This window comes from Diabrotica virgifera, chromosome 7 (genome assembly GCF_917563875.1).
Source record: "Diabrotica virgifera virgifera chromosome 7, PGI_DIABVI_V3a".
Classification (NCBI taxonomy): Eukaryota; Metazoa; Arthropoda; class Insecta; order Coleoptera; family Chrysomelidae; genus Diabrotica; species Diabrotica virgifera.
The window spans coordinates 132,985,953-133,011,095 of NC_065449.1; the positions used below are offsets into that span (position 1 = coordinate 132,985,953).

The following is a 25,143-nucleotide window of genomic DNA, read 5'->3' on the forward strand; positions in this document are numbered from 1 at the left end:
TATGTGGTGGATTTGACAAATATTCAAAATATCACGATAAAAACTGACTTCAAAAAAGTACTAAGAGGCAAAAAAGTTTTAAAAACATTGTGTTTAATAGTACCACAATAATAATTCAATTGTAACTTACACAAAAGTTTGGGGGGGTTTAAACGAACAAAACCCCCATAAAATTTGTATGGGGTGTCGGGTGTCCAAATTTCACTATACAGTGGAACCTTGATTATCTGTCTCTCTATTAACTGTCACCTCTGTTAACCATTTTGTAAGAGAGACTAAAAACTTTTTTTACAGTCACCTCCTGTTTTCATATGATATTTTTTGACATGTTTTGTAGTAAATTCAATTATCTATTTACTACAAAACATGTCAAAATTTACATGTGAAAACAGAGATGACCGTAAAAATGGTTTTTCGTCTCCTACAAAATTCATGAAAAAGCAGATAGGAGGTATTGTCACATCACCGACGATATACCAGAAGTATATGTGGCCATACCAAATAATACATCCTTGATAAATATAAACATTTTTATTGCACAAAATCTTGTCATATATTTTTTTCCATAATCATCACTACGATGATGATTCATTTGTATTGAATTGTACATTGCAATTCTCTGATGTTTGGGAAAAAGGGCTTAAGTCAGAATTGCACATCGATAATGTTTTGATGATTTCTGGACCAGAAAAATCGGCTCTTTTTATTGGTACATACAGTTTAAGTCTGCAACACTTTTTTTATGGTCCAGAAATCATCAAAACATTATTGATGTGCAATTCTGACTTAAGCCCTTTTTGCCAAACATCAGAGAATTACAATCTGGTCATAACTGACCAATGAGCAATTTTAATTTAACCTAAATTACTACTGTTCCTTAAAATGAAGAGCTTACCCCAAAGCGTCTCTTATCTAATCTAACAAGATCGTGCACTATTCTAACATACACAGGCACACAAGCACTACGCTCTGCTTTTCACTATCACCTATCACTCAAACTGGTTCAAAAGGCTTTGTCCTCTTCAATCTTCTAGTTTGTCCAGTAGTAGATATGAGGAGCTGGATTTCCTCAATATTCTCATACTTATGAAGTTGTTGTTGCTCATGACTTCCTGCTATCTTCTTGATGACTATATTATCCAGGTTCCATTCCGAGGTCTTGATATTTGTTTATAAAGTAATATCTTATTATGCATCGACAATGTGGAGTTTCTTCCAACTAGTCAATACACTTTTTATAGATATCTTTCTTTTGACTTTCATAGCCACAACAAGGCTATAATACGTTTCCTTCCTGGTTTTTTTGTAGACCACTTTCAGCCGATTCTAAAAAATTAAAATGAATGGTAATTTTTCTACTCTTTACAATTAAAAATCAAAAGAAATAGGTACTACTATTTACAGGTAATCATATGCATAAATAATTCGTTTCCTAAAGAATACAGAAAATTGAAAACGTTTTTATAAAGGCTGTATGACACTATGCATTTTCTTGTATCATTTCTAATATCGTTTCTGATATGTCAAAAAAATGTATAGTGTCATACACAGATACAAGAAACGATATCAGAAACGATACAAGAATTTGTGTCAGGCACAGATTCTTGTACAATAACTGCGCCAATTTCTGCGCAAAGAGCAAAAACGTAAAACCTGCTGGTAAAACTTCTAAATCTCATAATGGCGGCTGAAAATGAGATCATATGATTTATGTCTTGATAAATTTATTTGTGTTTTGTAGGTATTATTTATAAATATTTTATTGATACTTCCCATATAGCACACAACGTCCGATGTACGTCCATATAACGTACATTTAAAGTCCAAACGTCCATGGACCAAAACTGGACGTACTATGTACGTACATTACGGGACGTCCATTGGACGTTGGATTTCAACGTACATTGGACATCCATTTGTGGTCCATGGATATTTTACACAAAACGCGACTATTATGTTAAGTCCCAATACAAACTAAATGAGAATCTTCTTGACAACGTTGTCGCTCTTCGCGCTATCGGTCGTGAAAGTTAGTATTAGACAGGTACTTTTAGGGGATTATCGCTGTTAATTGTTGTGGAATACTGAAGGATGGTTTATTTATGATAATTCACAGAATGGCAAACGCGCTTGTAATATACAACAACGGTACTGACTCTAAAAATAGTTTGGAACAGAAACAGAACAGAGATTAAACCTCTTTTAATGTGCATGCTTCCTAGGGCGTCATTATCTGAATCTCGTTTTTATGAAAATACATCCTGTGATATATTTGTGTTTTCTGTTTATCGTGCAAGTGCAGTCGTGCATTAATGAAGTTCCTAGTTCCTATAATAAAGTATATATTATAATGAAGTTATAGTAAAGAGAAATAAAAAGGTCTTTTGTGTAATATTTTTAAGTATAAGTTTAGTATTATAAGGAACTATTTCCTATAAAGGCTTTTTGCTATGTATTCACAAAATTATAGATACTAGATTTCTTTCTGAAAAGTGCCCTACAAATGTCCATAAGACGTACATTGAATGTACATAAGGTGTACACTGAAAGCTTCAATACAACGTACAATGTACGTTTGTAGCGGACGTTCTATGGACGTCCAATTTTGTGAACTCTGGACATTCGTTGGACGTCCATCGGATGTCCATTGTACCTTAGCGGGACGTCCATTGGACGTTCCAATGTACACAGATGTACGTCCATTGGATGTCCATAAAACGTACTTGTGCTATCTGGGTTAATATACCGTTTGGTATGGACTACTGTTCTACTAATAACCATATATTTAGAATAACTTTGGGTTTCATATTGCATAATTTTTTAATAGAGGAAAATACAATAGTTCCAATTTGGATCAAACTGAAGATAATTATAATGCAAATATTTTAGCACAAATATCAAAACAAAATAAAAAATACAAATAATCAACAGTCAACGTAAAAATTCTAGTTAGTAGAGAGTTATTGCCACCGGCAAATAAAGGATCCTTTATTACAGGATACTTTAATAAAGGACAAATACAGGACTGGTCTAAAAGAGTGGTATTGCAAACGCAGTTAAAGAATCTTTTATTTTGACAAATGACATGAAATATTTTTGTAAATATAAAAATAACCTATAAAATTTCATTTGTCGATATAAATTAAAATAAGATAATTGAAGAGTAAAACGTTAAATTTAATTATTTTGTCATTTAATGATGTTTAGAGAACAACATAATATATCCCATAATACTCATCGTTCAATAATATGGAAGTGCAATAAATTGGAAATACTATTTTAGGAGTTTTTAAATACTTTTGCATTATGGGTATATGTAATGGGGAATTTCTGGAGAATATATTATTAGGGAATAGTGGATATCCATTCCTCAACTACAACTACCGAATGACACCATTCCAGAATTTTCAGACAGAAGTTGTGTTTTTATAATCCATCACAAATCCCTTTAAGAATTGTTATTGAAAGAACATTTGGTATTGTGAAGAGATTTCCCATTTTACCATATGTAATGAGATGCAAGTTACCTTTTATTCAAAGAATAATATCAGCTTGTTCAGTTTTACATATTGCAGTAGTACATAATAGAGAAAACGTTGAAATACTGGCAAATGAGTGTGCTGTTGATATTGATATAGAAGCTGTGGCAGTACATTTTCAACCAGGAGCTAATCTAATGCGACTAAATTGTGTGTGTGTTTGTTTAAAATTATTGTTCGACATTTAAAGCTAGCGCTTAAACTAATTTTATTTTTATTGGACTGCAGTTTGTTAATAAATTTATAAATAAATATAAATATTATATTGGTGACTGATTTTAAGTATTTTATGATCATTAGCAGGTTTTAAATAATAAATTTATAAATATGTACATATGTACATGCTATTGGCGTTTGATCTTTTATCCATTATGGCCCTCTCTTTCTTTCTTTTCACCTCTGGATAACTAGTTATCAGGAAGTTTATCTGACAGATTAGATACTAATAGATATCTGACAGAGAGAAACTTCCCGTTAACTAGTTATCCGGAGCTGAAAAGACAGATACTAAGGATACTGTTATATAAACTTCCCAATAATTAGTTATCTGAAAATGAAAAGACCTCTAATCTGTCAGATAAACTTCCCGATATACAAAAAGATAATAGAAGAATTAAGCTTTATGCTGGTTTTTATTAATTTTTTTGGCAATGTTTAAATAAACAAATACTGATGGCATGAAATGGATCACGAACAAGGAGGAATGAAGAAGGAATTGGAGATTGTGTTTACCATTAAACGCATAAAACTGCAGTATCTGGGACACATATGATAAATCAGCACCGTTACTCCCTGCTGCAGTACATATTGCAAGGTACAATCAAAGGTAAGCGAAGACCTGATAGAGGGAGAATATCAATGGAACTGTTTCGAATCGCAGCTAGCAAGGTTACGATTGCTATATGATTTCCAACATTCGAAACGGATAAGAACCAAAAGAAGAAGATGGCATGAAAATGAAAGTGTATTAATACTTTTGATTAAAAACTTTATAGATTCTAATCTATAAAAGTTTAAATTTTCAAAAATAAATACTTGAACCTTTGTTTTATTTTGTTAACCTGTTGTTATATATCTGTTGAATAGAACTCTATTTTGAATCTAGAATTTTAACAAATCCTAACTTTCATTAAAATTTATTGATCTTATATCTTCAATCTCTTATATCTTCAATAAATATTTATTTCTATAGAAAAATGTAAAATATATTGAGTTTAATAAATAAGTTACTGATATTTTAAGTCTGATCATTGTAATTAGTAACAATTTAAAATTATTTACGTAATATTCCGTTTTACAACTTCTTGTAATAACTCAAGCTTCAATAAAATGTTCTTTTCTATATTCGTTTGGGTCAAAACATCAATAATCTATATCTCAGAATATTACTTAGAGTTGTTTTTAATAAATAAAACCCAACATACAACTTTAATGATGAAAGTTTAATCAAATATCAATCCCACAATACATAAATTATCAATCCAAAGAAGCGACAAGATAAATTCAAAATACAAGTGAAGTTACACCTTTCTTCACATTTTTGACACGTTATGTCAAAATAAAGGAACTTTTATTAAAATAAAGGTGTCCTCTAATTTTCCTTAAATACAGGCGGCCTGTATTTTATTAAAAGACAAAAATAAAAGACGCAATACTGCGCATGCTTACTGCCGATAGTGTCAAAGATCCTAGAAAAACTGATACTCTCAAGAATTCAACCACTCCTATCAGATCGAGAACTAATCCCTGCACACCAGTTTGGATTCAGATCCCAACACGCAACCATAGAACAGGTTCATCGGATATGCAGAACTGTTAATCAAGCATTGGAAGACAAAATGTACTGCACTGCCGCTTTTCTAGACATCTCGCAAGCATTCGATAAAGTCTGGCACACAGGCCTTCTATACAAATTAAAAAATATGCTTCCTCTCACTCACTTCCTAATTTTAAAATCCTACCTCCATAACCGTTACTTTTTTGTACAACATAGAGATGAGTGCACGTCTCTATTTCCAGTTGGATCTGGAGTTCCACAGGGCAGTGTTCTGGGGCCAGTGTTATACCTATTGTACACAGCAGACTTACCAACAAACTTTCAAACCACTACAGCTACATATGCAGACGACACAGCAGTGATGTCAGTACATCAGGACCCACGGATAGCTTCTCAACTTCTGCAAACCAGCCTCAACAAAATGCAAACTTGGTTAAAACGGTGGCGTTTTCAAACAAATGAAACAAAGTCGGTTCATATTACCTTCACAAACCGTAAAGGTCACTGCCCGCCTGTATATATCAACAACCACCAACTAAAACAGCAAGCAACAGTCAAATACCTTGGAATGCATCTAGACCAAAGATTAAACTGGAGAACACACATTTTTATGAAGCGTAAACAACTTGGTCTCAAATTACACAATCTTTACTGGCTGATTGGTCACAAATCATCACTTTCGATGAAAAATAAAGTACTTGTCTACAAAGCAATTTTGAAGCCAATATGGACTTACGGGATCCAACTTTGGGGTACTGCATCAAACTCCAATATCGAAATCTTGGAGAGGTTCCAGTCGAAGGTTCTTCGAATAATCACAAATGCCCCATGGTATGTTGCAAATATTATTATTAGACGCGATCTAGAAATTTCAACAGTAAAAGAAGAAATTACCAACTTTGCACAGAAATACGAAGACAGACTGGCACAACATCCAAATGTACTAGCCAGAAACCTGATGAGCCAACCAGTCAGACGGAGACTTAGACGAAATACACCTAGTGATTTACCATCGCGATTTTAGTTATATGTGCCGTAATTCCCAGAGACAAACAATTTTATATCTATGTAAAATATTTGTAAAGAAAATGATTATTGAATCATTTTCTCCAAGTCACCTACACTAGTGGTCACAACATTTACTTATTGTAACTTGTTTTACAGATTGTAAATAAATTAGGACGTTAAATAAAAAAAAAAAAAAAAAAAATGCTGGTTTTTATTAATTTTTTTGGCAATGTTTAAATAAACAAATACTGATGGCATGAAATGGATCACGAACAAGGAGGAATGAAGAAGGAATTGGAGATTGTGTTTACCATTAAACGCATAAAACTGCAGTATCTGGGACACATATGATAAATCAGCACCGTTACTCCCTGCTGCAGTACATATTGCAAGGTACAATCAAAGGTAAGCGAAGACCTGATAGAGGGAGAATATCAATGGAACTGTTTCGAATCGCAGCTAGCAAGGTTACGATTGCTATATGATTTCCAACATTCGAAACGGATAAGAACCAAAAGAAGAAGATGGCATGAAAATGAAAGTGTATTAATACTTTTGATTAAAAACTTTATAGATTCTAATCTATAAAAGTTTAAATTTTCAAAAATAAATACTTGAACCTTTGTTTTATTTTGTTAACCTGTTGTTATATATCTGTTGAATAGAACTCTATTTTGAATCTAGAATTTTAACAAATCCTAACTTTCATTAAAATTTATTGATCTTATATCTTCAATCTCTTATATCTTCAATAAATATTTATTTCTATAGAAAAATGTAAAATATATTGAGTTTAATAAATAAGTTACTGATATTTTAAGTCTGATCATTGTAATTAGTAACAATTTAAAATTATTTACGTAATATTCCGTTTTACAACTTCTTGTAATAACTCAAGCTTCAATAAAATGTTCTTTTCTATATTCGTTTGGGTCAAAACATCAATAATCTATATCTCAGAATATTACTTAGAGTTGTTTTTAATAAATAAAACCCAACATACAACTTTAATGATGAAAGTTTAATCAAATATCAATCCCACAATACATAAATTATCAATCCAAAGAAGCGACAAGATAAATTCAAAATACAAGTGAAGTTACACCTTTCTTCACATTTTTGACACGTTATGTCAAAATAAAGGAACTTTTATTAAAATAAAGGTGTCCTCTAATTTTCCTTAAATACAGGCGGCCTGTATTTTATTAAAAGACAAAAATAAAAGACGCAATACTGCGCATGCTTATATGTCAAAATAAAGGATCTTTTATTACAGGTCGACTTAAAAGACGTTGGCAATAACTCTCTATTATAACAATAAAATATTTGTTTTTAAAAGTTTATAAATTTTATAAAATCCTTAAAATCAGCTGTAGACGCAGTACTACCATACCAATGTAAGGTGACAGGGTGACAAACAAAATTTCGACCAATCACGTGCCGAATTTCATACAGTTTTCGATACAAGAACTTGCATAGTGTCATACAGGGCACAAATGTACATACAAGAAATGATACAAGAAAATGTATACAAGAAACGATATCAGAAACGATATTAGAAATGATACAAGAAAATGCATAGTGTCATACAGCCTTAATACTTACATGATTGTTTAAACAAAAGAGACCCAGCCAGAGCAAAACGCAAAACTAACAGACAGAACTGCAAAAAAAAGCCACTAATTTCCATTTTTCCACCCCCTTATCTTATATGCATTTTCCAATCAAAATTTTTAGGTTGTCATGAACATGAAAGACTCAACCTCAACAAATAATTAGGCAATCCAAACCACGTGACCTCTGGTTGGCACACAAACTAACAAAGAGGTTATGTTTGTATCTATTTTTCAATGATTTTTCATTGTTTATCGTCGTATTTTGTCTATTTTGGATGCATTTGGATTTCGTTTCCTGTTTTTGTCAACTTTATAAACTTTACCACAATGCAAACTGATTATTTAAGGAAATTATTATTGGAAACTCCAGATGTTGCGAGAAAGGTAGGCGAAACAAATTTTATTTACTGTTCATTTTGCCCGGATATTTATCAATAATGATGAATTTTGCAAGCAATAACATTATTTCTTTTATTGTTTTAGATATTTATTGAAGCTGAAAATAATTGGGGATTTAGATCCACACGCAATACGCAATTCAGTCAGAATTGGATTTTACAGTAAAGTGCAGACCATCAAGTTACTATTATAGATATTTATACATATCTGGTGGAATCTCGGAGTTGCTACTCTAAGCAGCAGATGAAAGCATACAAAAGCCTTCAGGCACATAAATATTTTACAGCTGGATTTGTTTTGAATAGAGTAAAAATTGTTAATGATTTCCTGATTTCCATATTATTGTTGGAAAGGTATGCCTTTATTTTATTTATTCACCATTAAGAAATATACGGATAACAGTATTAGTGTCTTTTGGATAAATTGGTTCTAAATCCCAGGCAACCAAACGACGTTTTTATAACGTAGATAACACGTCATAAAAATGACCAATTGACATGTTTCTATGACGTAGTACTGACGTTGAAAATCACGTGTATTTGTCTCATCGATTTGACGTCATGATTGTGACTATTTTAAAACGTAATCGTATCTACGTTTTTTTCACGTCGGTAAAATCACGTCTTTAATACTTTCAAAAAGTGACCTCTTTCAGATGTTTCAAAATAGTATAAAAAATAGGTACATAACATGAAACCTATAGGCCTACGTCCCATGTGTCGAAGATATAAGTACTACCACTTGTTTATAAGATCGCTTGTGCGCTAGGCTAGAAGCATCACTAATTCTGCATGATTGTACGAGCCCTCACATTTTAGAATTTTCACTAGTTATATATACCTACTTACTGTGTCAAAACTGAATATATATGAAATGAATATATATGAAAATAATAAATAATTTATTAACAAGTTATCCAGCATACTAATATCTTAATTTAACGCTGTCTTAATATCTTCATTTAACGCTTAATTAAAAACAAATAAACATAACCTCAAATAGTTGTCAAGAAGAATTACTGCATTAAACTAACTCACTGAGCAAAAACACATAAAAATCGCTTAATTTACACGTTTCTTCAACTAAATATCTAAATGAAACGTCTTATTTTATCACACAAGGCACAAACCACGTAAACAATAAATGAGAAATTTCTTATGAACATTTAGCGTTATCTATACCATACCCAAACGAAATTGTTTGGTGTGAATACAAACAAACAAGCTCCTCCCAATGTTGTGACGTCAGACTTGGGCTGTCTGAAATTAAAACGTTTTTTAACGTCATTAATCTTACGTATTTAAAATCACCTACAAAAGACGTCTATATGACGTAATGTTCAAACACGTGTTATATTCAACCAAAAACTGACGTTTCCTCAACGTTATATGACGTCACTTGGTTGCCTGGGATATTAGATTTATTTACGTTTATATATCTGTATGAAACCAGACATATCGTCGTCCTAATCTGTAAACTGTGAACTCTATAATTATCTAAAAATGATTTATTACTGCCATCTATTTGAATTACTGTCATGATTGTTCTAAAATTATATTATATGAATGTCTGATTTTAAATAAAATATTCTCAATCATTGTAAAGAACGCAAATACTCTAATAAAAATAAATTTTTGTAGTTGAAGAATTTCCAAAAAAATAAAATATTTTTTTAGGTGAAGCATTTCCAAAAATCTAATGCTAAACGACTAAATGCTTGGGTGGGGTGATAGCCAGTTCTGATGACATAGCAAATGCAGATTGTATGTGTATGGCTGGTAATAGTGAAGTCTGCAGCAATCCTATTTTTAGCTGAGTATGACCAGGGCAAGACAGACGAAGAAGAACCCAATGCATGTACATATGTTACAGCTACATGGTTTGGAGATAGTAACATATGCATTCTCTGATGAAAAACTAATGAGTTTTGAAACTGTTCGGTCAGAGTGCTTCTTGTGCTCACTAAACGAACTGAAATATAAGATGGCTTTGGCATTGTGTTGCAGCGATATGAAAATGGTTATTCATTTTTAATTATAATGTACTTCTTCATCATGAGTAATTATGTATTGGTCTTTTAGATGTGTATTTATTTTTGTAATTAGTATCAACTTGTAATGATAATATACATTTATCGTTTAAGGTATGACTATGTTTTGACTCTAAAATAAATGATTTAAAAATCGAATCCTGCCTCTTTCTGTTAGTAACTACCCATGGATATCACAAATAGTGATTACTGATAGGTTTGTTCGTAGAATGATCAGCAACTCTTGCCAACCATCAGACACATGTGCATTCGTAGTCTATGAATGCTAACTATTAACTGCTCATGCATCTGATGGTTGGCAGCAGTTGCTAATCGTTTGTGTCGTACTACGAACAAACCTATTAGGCATGGATCCCATGTACCAAAAAAATTGATTAATAGCAAGCTGAAAATTTATTAATAGCTTAACGGTGTCCAGTTGGACAAACTTTGATGTATTGTGACACTGGAACAGGGATAGTTTTAATTGTGAAACAGTTTGGAAACTCAGATTACAAAAACATCCCATATATTTTGTCGGACAGAACATTCAATTGATTTGTTATCCTTTCATTAAATTCTCATGCAAAAATCAGACTGCTTTTACTAACCAACATGATTCCTGTAGTTTGACATGGTCTTCGTGTTCTACTCATTAAAATGCCCAGTTGGTGATTTTTTCACCAGTCTGGTTTTTGCATGAGAATTTAATGAATTGGTAGCAAACCAATTGGAAGTTTTATCTGACAAATTACATAAACATTTTCGTAGTTTGACGTTCCAAATTTTTAACCTGTCCCACAGTTAAAACTTCCAGTGTTCCCGTACATCAAAGTTTGTCGGACTAGACACCGTTAAGCTATTAATAAATTTTCAGCTTGCTATTAATCAACTTTTTTTTGGTACGCGGGATCCAGGTCTATATGGAATAAATAAATAACAAAACAAATTCCCTGTCAAAACTGCATTTATTTTGAATAGAATGAAAAACAAAATAATATTGTTTTAACAAAATAGGGGATAAATGTTAAAATTTAGTATTAATAAAGTTTGTCACATTGGCCTAAAAATTAATGTCACTAGTTACGTTAGTGTCACATATAAATAATTGTAATAATATTAATAAAAACCATAATTCCTAGCATGAGTGCGTCCTGTTTTTTGATAATTTAGTTAGGCGAGGAAACATAAATGAGTTTCTAATACATTTGTTTCGAGCTTCTGTTAGATGTTGTATAATCCGTGTATAATATTACTATACACGGATTATATGACATATGACAGAAGCTCAAAACAAATGACTGTGAATGAAAAGCCCTATAGAGGGAACACGAAAAAAATTAACATTAACCGATCAGCTCGAATTCCACAGTTCACTACTATACAAGTTACAGGCATGTTTTCAGCACTTAAAATCACCAAAAACTTGTGACAGCTGTCATATTATTCTTCATCCGACCGAAGGATGTACTGGCTTAAGTGCTTCTGAACTTCGAGCTGTTGTAATCCAGAAGAGAACGTTGTTCTACTTTTGTTCTGATTGCCGACTGTCATTCAAAAGTGTGCCCAAAATTCTAAGAGAAGTTGAAAACCTGAAGTGCGAAGTCACCTTACTCAAAGCTGAAATCCAGATGCTAAAAGATAACAAGAGTAACTTTCCAATAACCGATGACATCATAAATGAGCTACACGAACGCCAAAAAAGGTCAAATAATTTACTTATCTTCAATCTCCCAGAACCATCAACTTCAACTGAGGATATTAATCAAATAAAAACACTTTTATCTGGAGCGAGTGAAGGTGCGATAAGTGTCAACAGTAAACATATCTTTCGTTTTGGGAGGAAGAATAAAAACGGTCATAGACCAATTAAAGTCGTTCTTTCCTCGGCTCGCGAAGTGCATCAAATCTTAAGAAACAAAGTTAAATTAGGCCAGGCAAATAAAATATTTTTCCTATCTGATCAAACTCCCTGTCAGAAAAAGCAACTCGATTCAGTGAAAAACGAACTTAGAGTGCGTCAACAGGCTGGTGAGCAAAATTTAACTATTAAATACTTCAACAATACACCGAAAATCTGTAAAAAAAACTAAAACCGGGCAGCCCTATACTTTATTACCAAAATGTTAGAGGACTAAGAACTAAACTGTCTGACCTCAGCTTGAATGTCAGCAACTGTTCCTATGATATCATTATCTTAACTGAAACCTGGCTCACACCTGGAATTACGGATGCTGAACTTGGACTTCTCAACTACAACATCTACAGAACTGACCGCTCTAAGGACTCCAGTGTCTTCAGTAGAGGTGGGGGAGTGTTGATTGCCATTAAGAACTCAATTCCTTCTTATCAAATTCAGTCTGATCCTTCGATTGAACAGTTGTTTGTTCTCTTTAATAACAAATCTATAATCGGTACAGTATATTTTCCACCTAAATCTATAGCTACTTTATACCAATCGTACTTTGAACAGCTTATCTCCATAAGCGAGCAATATGATAGAGCAAACCTTTTTCTATTGGGTGATTTTAATCTTCCATCTGCAGTTTGGGATGTCGATGATTATTGTTCCGTTGCTTCTCCTCAGCCTACAGCTACACAATCTGAAGCTGATTCTATTGAAACTATATCCAATATCTGTGCTTTTTTCAATCTCTTCCAGACCAACGAAATAACCAACGATAGAGGAGTTACGCTTGATCTCATTTTATCTCCATTGGGTATTGATGTATTGAAGGCTATCGACACTTTAATTCCAGTGGACACACATCATCCTCCGCTTGAATGCAGTTTGCCACTCAAAATCACAAATGATCATTTATCTGGTGAAGAGTATTATTATGACTTTGTTCATGCTGACTATGCAGCAATTCGTTCATCCCTTCAAGCAATTAATTGGGATGGTGCACTTCAAGGAAAAGTACTCTCTGACATGGTTTCTGTATTTTACGACATTTTTTATTCCATCATTGATTGTTTTGTTCCGCTAAAAAAAATCTGTGATAAGAAATATCCATGCTGGTACTCCTCTGAGCTGAAGAAGTTGCTTCACGAGAAGAAATCAGTGCACAAGATATATAAGAGCACAAGGTGTCCAGAAAGTTATGCAGCATTTAGTAACTTAAGAACTAGATGTAAATTTTTATCAAGACAGTGTTATGCTGATTACATTCAACGTACCGAACATTCTATTGTTAATAACGTTAAATCCTTTTGGAAATTTGTAAGTAGTAAAAGGGAAAATAACGCTATACCTAATACAATGACTCTTGGAGATCGTACTGCCTTCAATGGAACTGATATTGCTAATCTTTTTGCTAACCAATTCTCTTCCGTCTATACTAACCAATCCTTACATCCGCATGTAACCCAGATTTCACCTTTGGTTAATGTGTCTAATTATCACATTGAAATTTCAAAAATCTACGAAAAACTGTCTGAACTCAATACCAACAAAGGTCCTGGTCCTGATGGAATTCCCCCCACTTTCCTTAAAACATTCAGCTTCATTCTATCGCGCCCACTTTTTTATATATTTAATAAGTCTTTATCAACAGGGGAATTTCCAGACTACTGGAAAAACTCTTATGTCACTCCAATATATAAATCAGGTCGAAAATCGGATATAGGTAACTATCGTCCCATTTGTATTCTTAGTGCTATTCCTAAAGTTTTTGAGAGCATTATTTCCGATTATTTAAGTTATGACTTCTCGCCAATTATAGGGGCCCAACAATTTGGATTTACATCCAAAAAATCAGCAGAATTGGGTCTCATAACATATGTTGATTTTTTGACAGATGCTCTTGAGAGGGGTTTACAAGTTGACTCTGTGTATACTGACTTTTCCAAAGCTTTCGACAAAGTTAATCATGAGCTCTTGATTCATAAACTTTATTTATACGGAGTTGATGGCCTTATATTGAAGTGGCTCAAGAGCTATTTTACGCAAAGATCGCAAATTGTCAGGGTTAATCATCACTATTCTCATACCATCTCTGTTAACTCAGGTGTACCACAGGGATCACACTTGGGACCTCTGTTGTTTAATATATTTATCAATGATCTAATACCCTGTTTCCAAGTAAGTGAAACTTTGTTATTCGCTGATGATTTAAAATGTTTTAAAATAATCACATCTGAGGCTGATTCACTTAGTCTACAAGGTGATATTGATCGCCTATCTAACTGGTGTATGCAAAATGGTATGTGTTTGAATGCATCCAAATGCCATATTCTTCGTTTCCACCGAACTCATCATCCAATCATCTTCGAATATAGTATAAATAATCTGACCTTACATTCTGCCTCTGAAACTAGGGATCTAGGTGTGATCCTTGACTCCGCCCTTAGCTATAAATCACACATTTACAGTACAATACAGAAGTCTATGAAGATGCTTGGCTTTATAAAAAGAACCACTAGAGACTTTACAAACATCTCAGCTATTAAATCTCTTTATTTCTCCCTGGTTAGATCTCATTTCGATTACTGTTCCACAATTTGGTCCCCCTATTACTTTACTCATAAACTGAAGATTGAGGCTGTCCAACACAATTTTCTGAGATATACTGCCAGTAAGTTGCATGTATACTATGACTATTCTGTATTAGAGCGCATACTGAACTTACCTCCTCTTGAGGTACGCAGAAAACAAAGAGACTTAATTATTTTATTTAAAATTATCAACGGGCTGTGTAACTGCCCCGAACTTCTCTCCAAAATATCTCTATTTGTCCCCAGTCGTTCGACTAGGCAGGTGCAAACCTTTTATGTCTCTTTTCATAGATTCAATTATTCCTACAACACATTTATTCCTAGAACTCTTCGATTAGCTAACTCATTAAATAACCTCGAAATTTTTAATATATCAGTTTCCCGCTTTAAAAACCTAATTTCTTCCCTAACTTTTTAACTTTTTAATATTTTCGGCCAGAGCTTTTGTATTGTGATTAGTGTTACATGACCTGTATGTATTAGATAACTTAAAACCGTTATACCTTACAACATTTCCGAATTGATTTAGGTGATATCTTTTGTTTGTAATTGTACTGACCTAATGTTATCCCTAACAACACACAACATTCCAGGAATGTACTACCAAAGTTCTATCAATATTTGAATGTCCTGGACATTTAGGGAACATTCGGTGAACATCTGATTAAATTATTCGTGGAATGTTACCATAAGACATTCTGTGAACATACTACCAATGTTCCTTTTGTTAATATGTTCATTTTCAAACTCACGGCGCATGTATTTGTGCATGGTGCCAAAGAATACATATCTCCCAAGAACCGACACAAACGGATTATCTATGAACTAAATTTTTATGCGCATGTGCCAGATCGGCCATTTCTCAATTTGTATGAATAGCAAATAATTTTGGTGACATTTGTCTTGTACAGGATCGGCGTTTGTTGTCACAGTTGTTTGTTTGGCTTGGCGTTAGTATTTTGTTTTTGTATCAGTTTGTAGCTCATAATATTTTGTAGAGACTTATTTTCTATATATATTTTTTCTTATATAGCCTACAACTATTAATTGTTATTTTCCAACATTTATACAATTTAATTCTTTTTGAGATATCTTGATTATGTGAATTAATTATTTTAAGCTTTTTCATTAACTATAAACTATCGTATAAAGAAATAATTTTGTATTTATTGGGATTTCACAAAGAATTTGAATCTAAAAATACAAATTCTCTAACCTTTCTTTGACCTCTACTGTACCAAATGCATCTGCAGGAAGAGCACAAAGTCATATTTTATATGTGTTCATTCCACAAGCCACGTGCTGTGTTTAAAAAGTTGAGAATCCAATACTCACAAAAACTTCCATAAAGTACTTTTATCAGCAAACCTAAATTAAATTAAATAAACTATGTTTCATTAAATTGTTTCTGTAGTTTGTATAAAACAATAACTTAGGTCAAATATATAAAACAATTTATGACTGACTACTTGAAATTCAGGATTTTCAGGAGTAACATTATATAATTTAGCTAATTCAAAAAGTTTGATCCAATATTACTTGAAATTGTTTCAACATTCAAGTTAATGCTTGATAATTGACAATACACTCTTCATAATAGGTTTACATTCTCTTGATTATACTTGCGTTCCAACAAAAAAAGCTAAAGGCTGCTTTCATATGGAATATAAGCTTCTGACCATAATGATCAAAACGTTTCCATATATATATTAATTAATATATTAATTAAAAAAATTACTTTTTCTCTTTTCTCGATTGCTTATTAGTTTTTATTGCATACTATATATATTTTTTCAGTTATTACATCTTTATATTTATAGAAATAAAATAGTACAATACTTATTGGTTTTTTATTTATTTACCCCGATATTCGACTTTAAAGAATGTACTGGCTGGTTTTGGCTGGAATGTACGGAATGTTTTGGCTGGTTTCCAAGACAATAAAAATTGAAAATATTGACATTCGATTTTAATATACAGTTTCTTGTTGTTGATCACGAACATTTGTCATCCAAAAAGAATTGGATTCCGTGACGGTTACAACGGCTGTTATTTTTCGATTATTTTACGAAATAACGAATATAATGAATTAGGAAATACCTCGACAAACAAGTAATTGGTCCTAGGTTTTCACCCAAAGTAATCGAAAGTAGAACTGGAAGTCGATATTGGAACTCTTCGTGTAACTTTGCGTCGATTGATCTATGATTTTACTAATTTTGTCATCTTGTTTTACATTCATATCATATTTTGAGTGACTTTAAAGCAGTACCTACGGTTGTAACTCTAAAACCGAAGTCCGATGTCAAATTTCTCATCTTTAATACCATCCATGGATTATAAGCTTTCATTCGACACCTCATTTGTCATTCTATCTGCATTAGTAACTGAGGAGTTGTAATCGCAGTCGGACGGACAGACAGTCATGAACCCAGAAGTATATATTTGTTCTCGTCTTGCGAATGCGCGTCGAATAATATATCACTTGTGCGGTGACTTTAAAAGAGTACTTCCGGTCGCATTTCTAAAACCGGAAAGAGCTTTCATTCGACACCTCATTTGTGATTCTACCTGGTATAGTGACGGAGGAGTTACATTTCCGGTCGGACGGACAGACAGTCTAGGTCAAATGTCTCACCTTGAGTACCATCCATGGATTATAAGCTTTCATTTGACACCTCATTTGTCATTCTACCTGGTATAGTGACTGAAGGAGTTATATTCGCGGTCGGACGGACAGACAGCCTATTAGGTCACACCAAGTCGTTCAAATTCTCACCAACTTGTTCACACTTTTTCAAAATTGGTGAAAACAACAAATTATATTTTGTATCGTTGTATCAATATAAGCCAAAAAGAATAATTAGTGAATGTCACGCCACTATAATATATTTTATTATTGGTCTTTCAATGCTAAAATCAGGATAAAAAAAAAGGTATTTTATCCATGGTTTTAATCAATATAATTGTCACCATTACTTTGTGTTGTATTTGCAACCTTTTGTAAATCAAAAATAATTCCACCATATTAAGAATGTCAACAAAAGCCGGCCCTGCATGCAACCTTTCTCTCAGTGCAACTAAAATTTTATTGATACACGCCAGAAATGTGCGAGACTTTTCTCAGTGTACTCGCGTGTACACTTGCCAACTCGATACTAAAATTAAGTACATGCTAACAACAAAAGAATCGCCGTCCGTGTCGGTTCTTGTGAGAGATATGTATTCTTTGATGGTGCTTAGAGAGGGCATCACGTGACTAAAAACGACCAATGACCTCACTTCAGACTTCGGTGCTTCGGCCATCTTGACATGCATCTTGGCCTTGGCCACCTTGCCGTGCGTGATCGTTGTTTGTTTTTATTTGTGCTTTTTAAGAATATTTTTTAATTCGGATACTTTTATAATAACTTTAATAGTATTATTAATATAGTGCATAAAATCAGTTGGAGAAGCAGAAGCAATGTAGATAAAAAATCTGCAGGAATAATGTTTCAAAGGTTAGTATATGCAAATATGTAAACAAAGGCATGCCCCTATTTCAGAAAATATCCATTTATTATTTTAATAATTGCGAATAAGCCACAAACTTGCTTATTCCTAACAAAAATAGTAAATAGAGATAATAACAAACGGATTATTTGTAAAATTAACATTTTTTTTGCGTTTTTGCTAATGTATGCGTTTATAAACAGGATGGTAGACCACACACTATAATAGTACCAACTAATGAATACACAGTATGAATAGTACAGTCGGTTCGCTAAACTTAGTCTCAGACACAACTGGCTAGTGATTTTAGTAAATAATTTTGACAATTTGGTAAAATTGGCAAAAAAATAACTAAATAGTTAGGGTTCTAGTTTACTGAATGGGTAGACGGATTACGGATATGAAATTTATACCAATAAATTCTGTTTCACTTACTGATAATTGTACAATAATTTTTTATTGGGGGCGGGCGTTACTTTTCATGTAATTGCAATTTAAAATATGTCTTATTTTTAAAAATCGCCGCCATTTTCCGCCATTATATACCATGAAACAACAAGAAACGACAGGAATGACAACCGTTTTATAAACGCAAGAAGGAGAATCCTAACAGTGTTGCCATAGTTATATAAAATATGTTTTCTTATGAAAATTACAATTTTTCAATTCTTAAATATGTCATTTTACTTATTCTGACGCATTTTTAACACAAAATGACTGCTTTATTACAAGGGTCAGGTTAGTTCTGGTTAGGTTTCGTTACGTTAGGTTAGATTACATCAAGTTTATTAATATTATAGTGATTTATGATTATATTTTAATAAATAAATTCTGTGGGATTCCCAGAATACACTTTCAAGGTTGGAATGAAATTTTATGTATTTCATGGTTATGTACTGTCACTGATTTCGGGAAACCATGTTGCCATGTGAATGACAAAAGATAATTTCACATGAAAACATCGATTTTTGTCCATTTAAGCGTACCATTGATTTGGAATATTTATGCAAACCTCTAAATTTGGCAACTGTTTTTGAAAAATTGGTAGATGCATGCATTGACGCATTTTTTAAACAGTTTATTGTTAGTTTTTAGTTTGTTAGGTCGGTTGTTTGTGCTGCGCCCTGGATTTGGGCGTTGTCTGTTGCATCATATACAAATTTGTGAAAGTGAAGTTAGTTTATCGGGTGGGTTGTGATTGCGCTCAGCGGTCAAATACCTCCTGCGGTTCTCTCAATATAATACCCGTAAGTTAGGTTTGGACCGAAGGGTTAGGCCTTCCTCCTTTCAGACCGCCTGCGCCCAATTGCAATCTGCCCAGTTTATCGTTAAATAAAGGTGAAGTGAGACTAAATGGTGTGTAGGTGTTACGAAAGTAAATTTAAGTACAATTAAGGTGTGGCTTTAATACCTATATTCACAAAGAAAAGGCCTCTTTCGAAGCTAGTAAACTGCAGGCAGAGGAAATAAATATGTTGGTGGCAACTTTTATTACATTTAAAGCCACGAATTTGGCTTTGGACTCTCAAATTGCATCGATCTATAGCTGTTTTGTAAGTAATTTTTATTAAATTTTTAAATCTTTAAAAGGTTAAAACTGGCAACACTGTCAAATTTGACCTCTCGGCGCCTGTCCGCCATATTGTTTTGAAATATGACAAAAAAAATATTATTTTAACCAATATTACGTATTTTTTCATAATTTGATTGTAAAAATCAGTTATATGTATTATGTTTCAATTACTTATATTTTATTAAGACATTCTATATACTTTTGTATCCTTTTCACGTAAATTTTTTTTGGCTACTATTACATTTTTTGATTTTTTTCAAATATTTCTTGATTTTTGGGCACTTTTACCAGTTTCCCCCAAAGAAAACAGTAAAATGTCTGCTTTTTTCCACTTTTCAGGCTAAGTCCATAAAAAAATTGGCATTTTCAAGGTCTACCCTTAGAGTAAATTTTTACCATAGTTAGTAATTTTGGCAAAAATGGCCAAAAACAAAAAAATTACCTACTAAAATCACTAGCCAGTTGTGGCTAGGGAAACGACTATACTAATAAACAATTTCTAAGCTGCTTTTTATAATATTTTGTGAGTTCATTAATCATATTTTTTATTTAAAACTAAAATTTGTTAATAATGCTCAGTAATGCATATATTTTGTATTTTTAGCTTTCCAGAAGATCCTGCGAAGAAGGCATGAAGTATTGATCAGATTTGTTAATAGAGCAGTATGTTCAAAACATTTTTTAGAAAAAGATATTGACAGAACTTCACTTTCAACCGTGAACTTCACTTTCAACCGTTTGAGAGACTGTGCTGTTCCAATAGCTTATATCACACAGGTAATATGCTTAACCCAATTAATAATACAATTACAATATACAGTTGGAAAAATTAAAGAATAGGGCTTTTCATTTACAGTCATTTGTTTCGAGCTACTGTCATATGTCGTATAATCCGTGTTGTATTAATATTATACACAGATTATATAACATATGACAGAAGCTCGAAACAAATGACAATCGATGAAAAGCAATATAGGGCTTTGTTCATTGTCATTTGTTTCGAGCTTCTGTCATGTGTCACATATATTAATATATCTACGTCATACGTCTTTGGTTTGTATCATTGATTATATCAATAACGTATGACGTAGATATATTAATATTATGTGACACATGACAGAAGCTCGAAACAAATGACTGAATGAAAAACCCTATAACCATGAACGATCACATCAATCACTTATTTTGTATAGGGCTTTTCATTCACAGTCATTTGTTTCGAGCTTCTGTCATGTGTCACACAATATTACTATATCTACGTCATAAGTTATTGGCATATACCAATGATACAAACCAAAGACGTATGACGTAGATATATTAATATTATGTGACACATGACAGAAGCTCGAAACAAATGACAGTTGATGAAAAGCCCTATTTGCTGTCTTTTTCTATAAATCACAAACGTTTGTTACCTATAGAAAAAGATCATCATCATCATTGGCTCGACAGCCCTTTCTGGGTCTTGGCCTGTTCCAGGATTCTTCTCCACTCTGATCTGTTTCGTGCTTTTTTTCTCCAGTTTTTTATTTTTAATGTTTTTATATCATTTTCTATTTGTTCTAAAATAGAAAAAGATAGCAAATACAAAATAAGTGATTGAGGTGATCGTTCATGGGTATAGGGCTTTTCATTCACAGTCATTTGTTTCGAGCTTTTGTCATGTGTCACATAATATTAATATATCTACGACATACGTTATTGGTATATACAATAATAGATACAAACCAAAGACATATGACGTAGATATATTAATATTATGTGACACATGACAGAAGCTCGAAACAAATGACAATTGATGAAAAGCCCTATTCTTTCATTTTTCCAACTGTAGATACCGTTGTTCTTCATTATCTACATCAGAGATCTAAGTTGACATTGTTGCCCAATTACAAAAAATTTTTGAATTCATTTTAAGTCCAATATATCACATAATTATTGCGAAGTAGATTATACAAGAAAACAGATTAATATTGAATGCAAATAAATAAAAACATCAGAAATAGAAAACAAGAATTAAGTTATAATCTTAAGTTAAAGTAAATAATAAAAACAATAAATATAATAAAACAAAATACTTATTAGTTTGTGAAAAAGCTATTTCTTTGTGGCATTTTTGTAATTATTGTAACTATTTTAATGGGGAAATAAGCCAGAATTTACTTGAAAAAATAACTTTATTATGGTTTCTACTTCCACATCGGACGTCGTTGTCAAAATACAAAATGTTTTATTATTTTCTTTATTAAATATTATTTATTATTTATTTAAATATTATTTAATTTATTATTTATTTTATTATTATTATTATATGCATATTATTACCTGTAAATATTTCTTCTGATTGTTAATTGTAAAGGATAGAAAAATTACCATTTATTTTATTTTCTTTTAGAATCAGCTGAGAGAAGTGGTCTACAAAAAACCAGGAAGGAAATGGAATATGTGGCTATGAAAGGCAAAAGAAAGGTTTACAAAGCAAATGTGACACATTTTTTTATAGGAATATCAGTAAATTACATTAAAAAAATGTATGAAAAAATTTTTTGCAATAAAAATGTTTATATTTATCAAGGATGCATTATTTGGTATGGCCACATATCGTCAGTGATGTGACAATACCTCCTATCTGTTTTTTCATGAGATTTGTAAGATAGACTAAAAACTTGTTTGGGCCACCTCCTGTTTTCATATATTTTTTGACTTGTTTTGCAGTAAATTTAACTATCTATTTACTACAAAACAAGCCAGAACTTACGTATGCAACAGGAGGTGACCTTAAAAAATGTTTTTCGTCTCCTGCAAACCTCATGAAAAAAGATATAGGAGGTATTGTCACAGCACTGACGATATATTTCAGAGAATGTCTAAAAAATATACTGTGAATGTTCAAAGAACGTTCGTAGACATTCATGGAATGTTCCAACAAGACATTTAGTCTAAAAAATATACTGTGAATGTCCAAAGAACATTCATGGAATGTTCCAACATTCATGGAATGTCCCAACAAGACATTCAGTCTAAAAATATACTGTGAATGTCCAAAGAACATTCATGGAATGTTCCAACAAGACATTCAGTCTAAAACATATACTGTGAATGTCCAAAGAACATTCGTAGACATTCATGGAATGTTCCAACAGAACATTCTAAGAATATTTAAAATGCTGACACAGCACATTCCAGGGACATTCGTGTGCATTTGGGGACATTCCAGGAATGTTTGGAATGTCCTGTGAGTACATTCTAGGAACATTCATGGAATGTTTTGTGTTATTAGGGATCTTATTCTTTTTTTTTTCTTTTTTGTAACTGTATTACTCATACGAGTTATTTTTTCTCAAACCACTTGGTTATATGTTATATTACGATAGTTTATGTTATATAATTGGTTAACATTAATGTTATATAATTGTATAATTATGTTATATAATTTAGAACACTGTAAAATTTATATCGGAATAGGGCTTGCCCGTGAATAAATAAAAAAAAAAAAAAAAACGAAAAGTTTATAAAATAATCTAATGAATGTCTTTAAATACTATATTAAGCTCAAAATCACGACAAAAAACAAATTAAAATTAACATTATTCTGAACAGTTGGACTTCCACAGTTCACTACTACACAAGTCACAGGCATGTTGTCAGCACTCAAAATCATCAAAAACGTAAAGTTTATAAAATAATTAATCTAATGAATGTCTTTAAATACTATATTAAGCTCAAAATCACGACAAAAAACAAATTAAAATTAACATTATTCTGATCAGTTGGACTTCCAGAGTTCACTATTATACAAGTGATAGGCATGTTGTCAGCACTTAAAATCACCAAAAACGTAAAGTTTATAAAATAATTAATCTAATGAATGTCTTTAAATACTATATTAGCTCAAAATCAGGACAAAAAACAAATTAAAATTAACATTATCCCGATCAGTTGGACTTCCACAGTTCACTACTATACAAGTCACAGGCATGTTGTCAGCACTCAAAATCACCAAAAACGTAAAGTTTATAAAATAATTAATCTAATGAATGTCTTTAAATACTATACTACCTCAAAATCACGACAAAAAACAAATAAGAAAAATCAATAATTACATTGAGTTTAGGTTAGGAACAGTTTTGTGTGCCAACCTTAACTGCACTTTACATCAACAATAAATTGAACAATAAATTGACCAAGTTATTCAAGGCCAAATTTGACGTGTTCTCAAAGCACAATTTGACATCCAAGTTTGTTCGTTATTAACTTGACGCCAATAAATTCGTGAATTTCTTGAAAGCAAAATTTTCTTGTCCTCAAAAAAATTGAAGGAACTTGGAATAAATGTTGTAAAAATGTCAATATTTTCAGTAGTACCAATGCAATGATTTTTTTATTAGAAGCTTTTGAATGTCGTTTGTTTCTTTGTTTGAGTAAAGTGTTTGATTTGAAACAGAATAGAATAGAACAGATTAATAAAATAAATATAAAATAGAGAGATAGATTAGAATAGATATATAGTATAAAATAAACTGAAATAGAATAGAGTAGAATATAATAGAATAGATGTAATATATATGTAGATACTTATACTAATAAAGTATTTGATTTAAAACAGAATAGAGTAGAATGTAACAGATTAAATGAAATATATAGATAGATTAGAATAGATATATAGTATAGAATAAAGTAAAATATAATATAATAGGTGAAATGATTGTGAAAAGCAATAGTTTTAAGTACCTAGGATCGGTATTACAGAGTAATGGAGAAATAGATGGAGATGCATGCAGTAGAATTAGGGCTGGATGGATGAAGTGGAAAGAAGCGAGTGGTGTGTTGTGACAGAAAAATTCCAATGAAGCTGAAGGGAAAATTCTATAAAACAGCCACAAGACCGGCTATGATGCGCGGAACTGAATGTTGGGCAGTGAAAAAGAAAGCGGAACAACGAATGCATGTGGTGGAAATGAGAATGCTTAGATGGATGAGTGGAGTGACAAAGAAGGATAAAATTAGATATGAGTATATTAGGGGAAGTCTAGGTGTGGCACCAATTGATGCCAAAATGAGAGAGCATAGGTTAAGATGGTTTGGTCATGTTCAACATCGAGACGTTAATCACCCAATACGAAGAATAGCTGAAGTGCAGATTCCTGAAAGGAGTAGGAGAGGAAGACCAAAGAAGACGATAAGGCAGGACATGTTGGTAAAGGGGATTAACA

General features: G+C 32.2%; 3 long non-coding RNA genes across 6 annotated transcripts in view; 2 read left to right on the forward strand and 1 right to left on the reverse strand.

Annotated features, from left to right (window-relative positions):
* Nucleotides 1-516: 516 nt before the first annotated feature.
* Nucleotides 517-8,068, reverse strand: LOC126888760 (uncharacterized). The gene is made up of 2 exons (XR_007699625.1): nt 7,930-8,068; nt 517-1,326 (listed from the first exon to the last, which is right to left on the reverse strand). It is a non-coding gene; the product is annotated as an uncharacterized LOC126888760 (long non-coding RNA).
* On the forward strand, nt 7,184-10,527 carry LOC126888750 (uncharacterized). Its single transcript, XR_007699609.1, has 3 exons — nt 7,184-8,324; nt 8,424-8,692; nt 10,016-10,527. It is a non-coding gene; the product is annotated as an uncharacterized LOC126888750 (long non-coding RNA).
* Nucleotides 10,528-18,388: 7,861 nt separating this feature from the next.
* LOC126888740 (uncharacterized) overlaps nt 18,389-25,143 on the forward strand; it is a 40,329-nt gene continuing 33,574 nt past the window's right edge. For 2 of the 4 annotated variants that reach the window (XR_007699593.1, XR_007699594.1), the window contains exons 1-2: nt 18,391-19,910; nt 20,535-20,707. This is a non-coding gene — a long non-coding RNA (uncharacterized LOC126888740). Of the gene's footprint in view, nt 19,911-20,269; nt 20,454-20,534; nt 20,708-22,325; nt 22,501-25,143 lie in introns of those variants that run through there. The other 2 variants (XR_007699592.1, XR_007699591.1) reach the window with 2 other exon arrangements.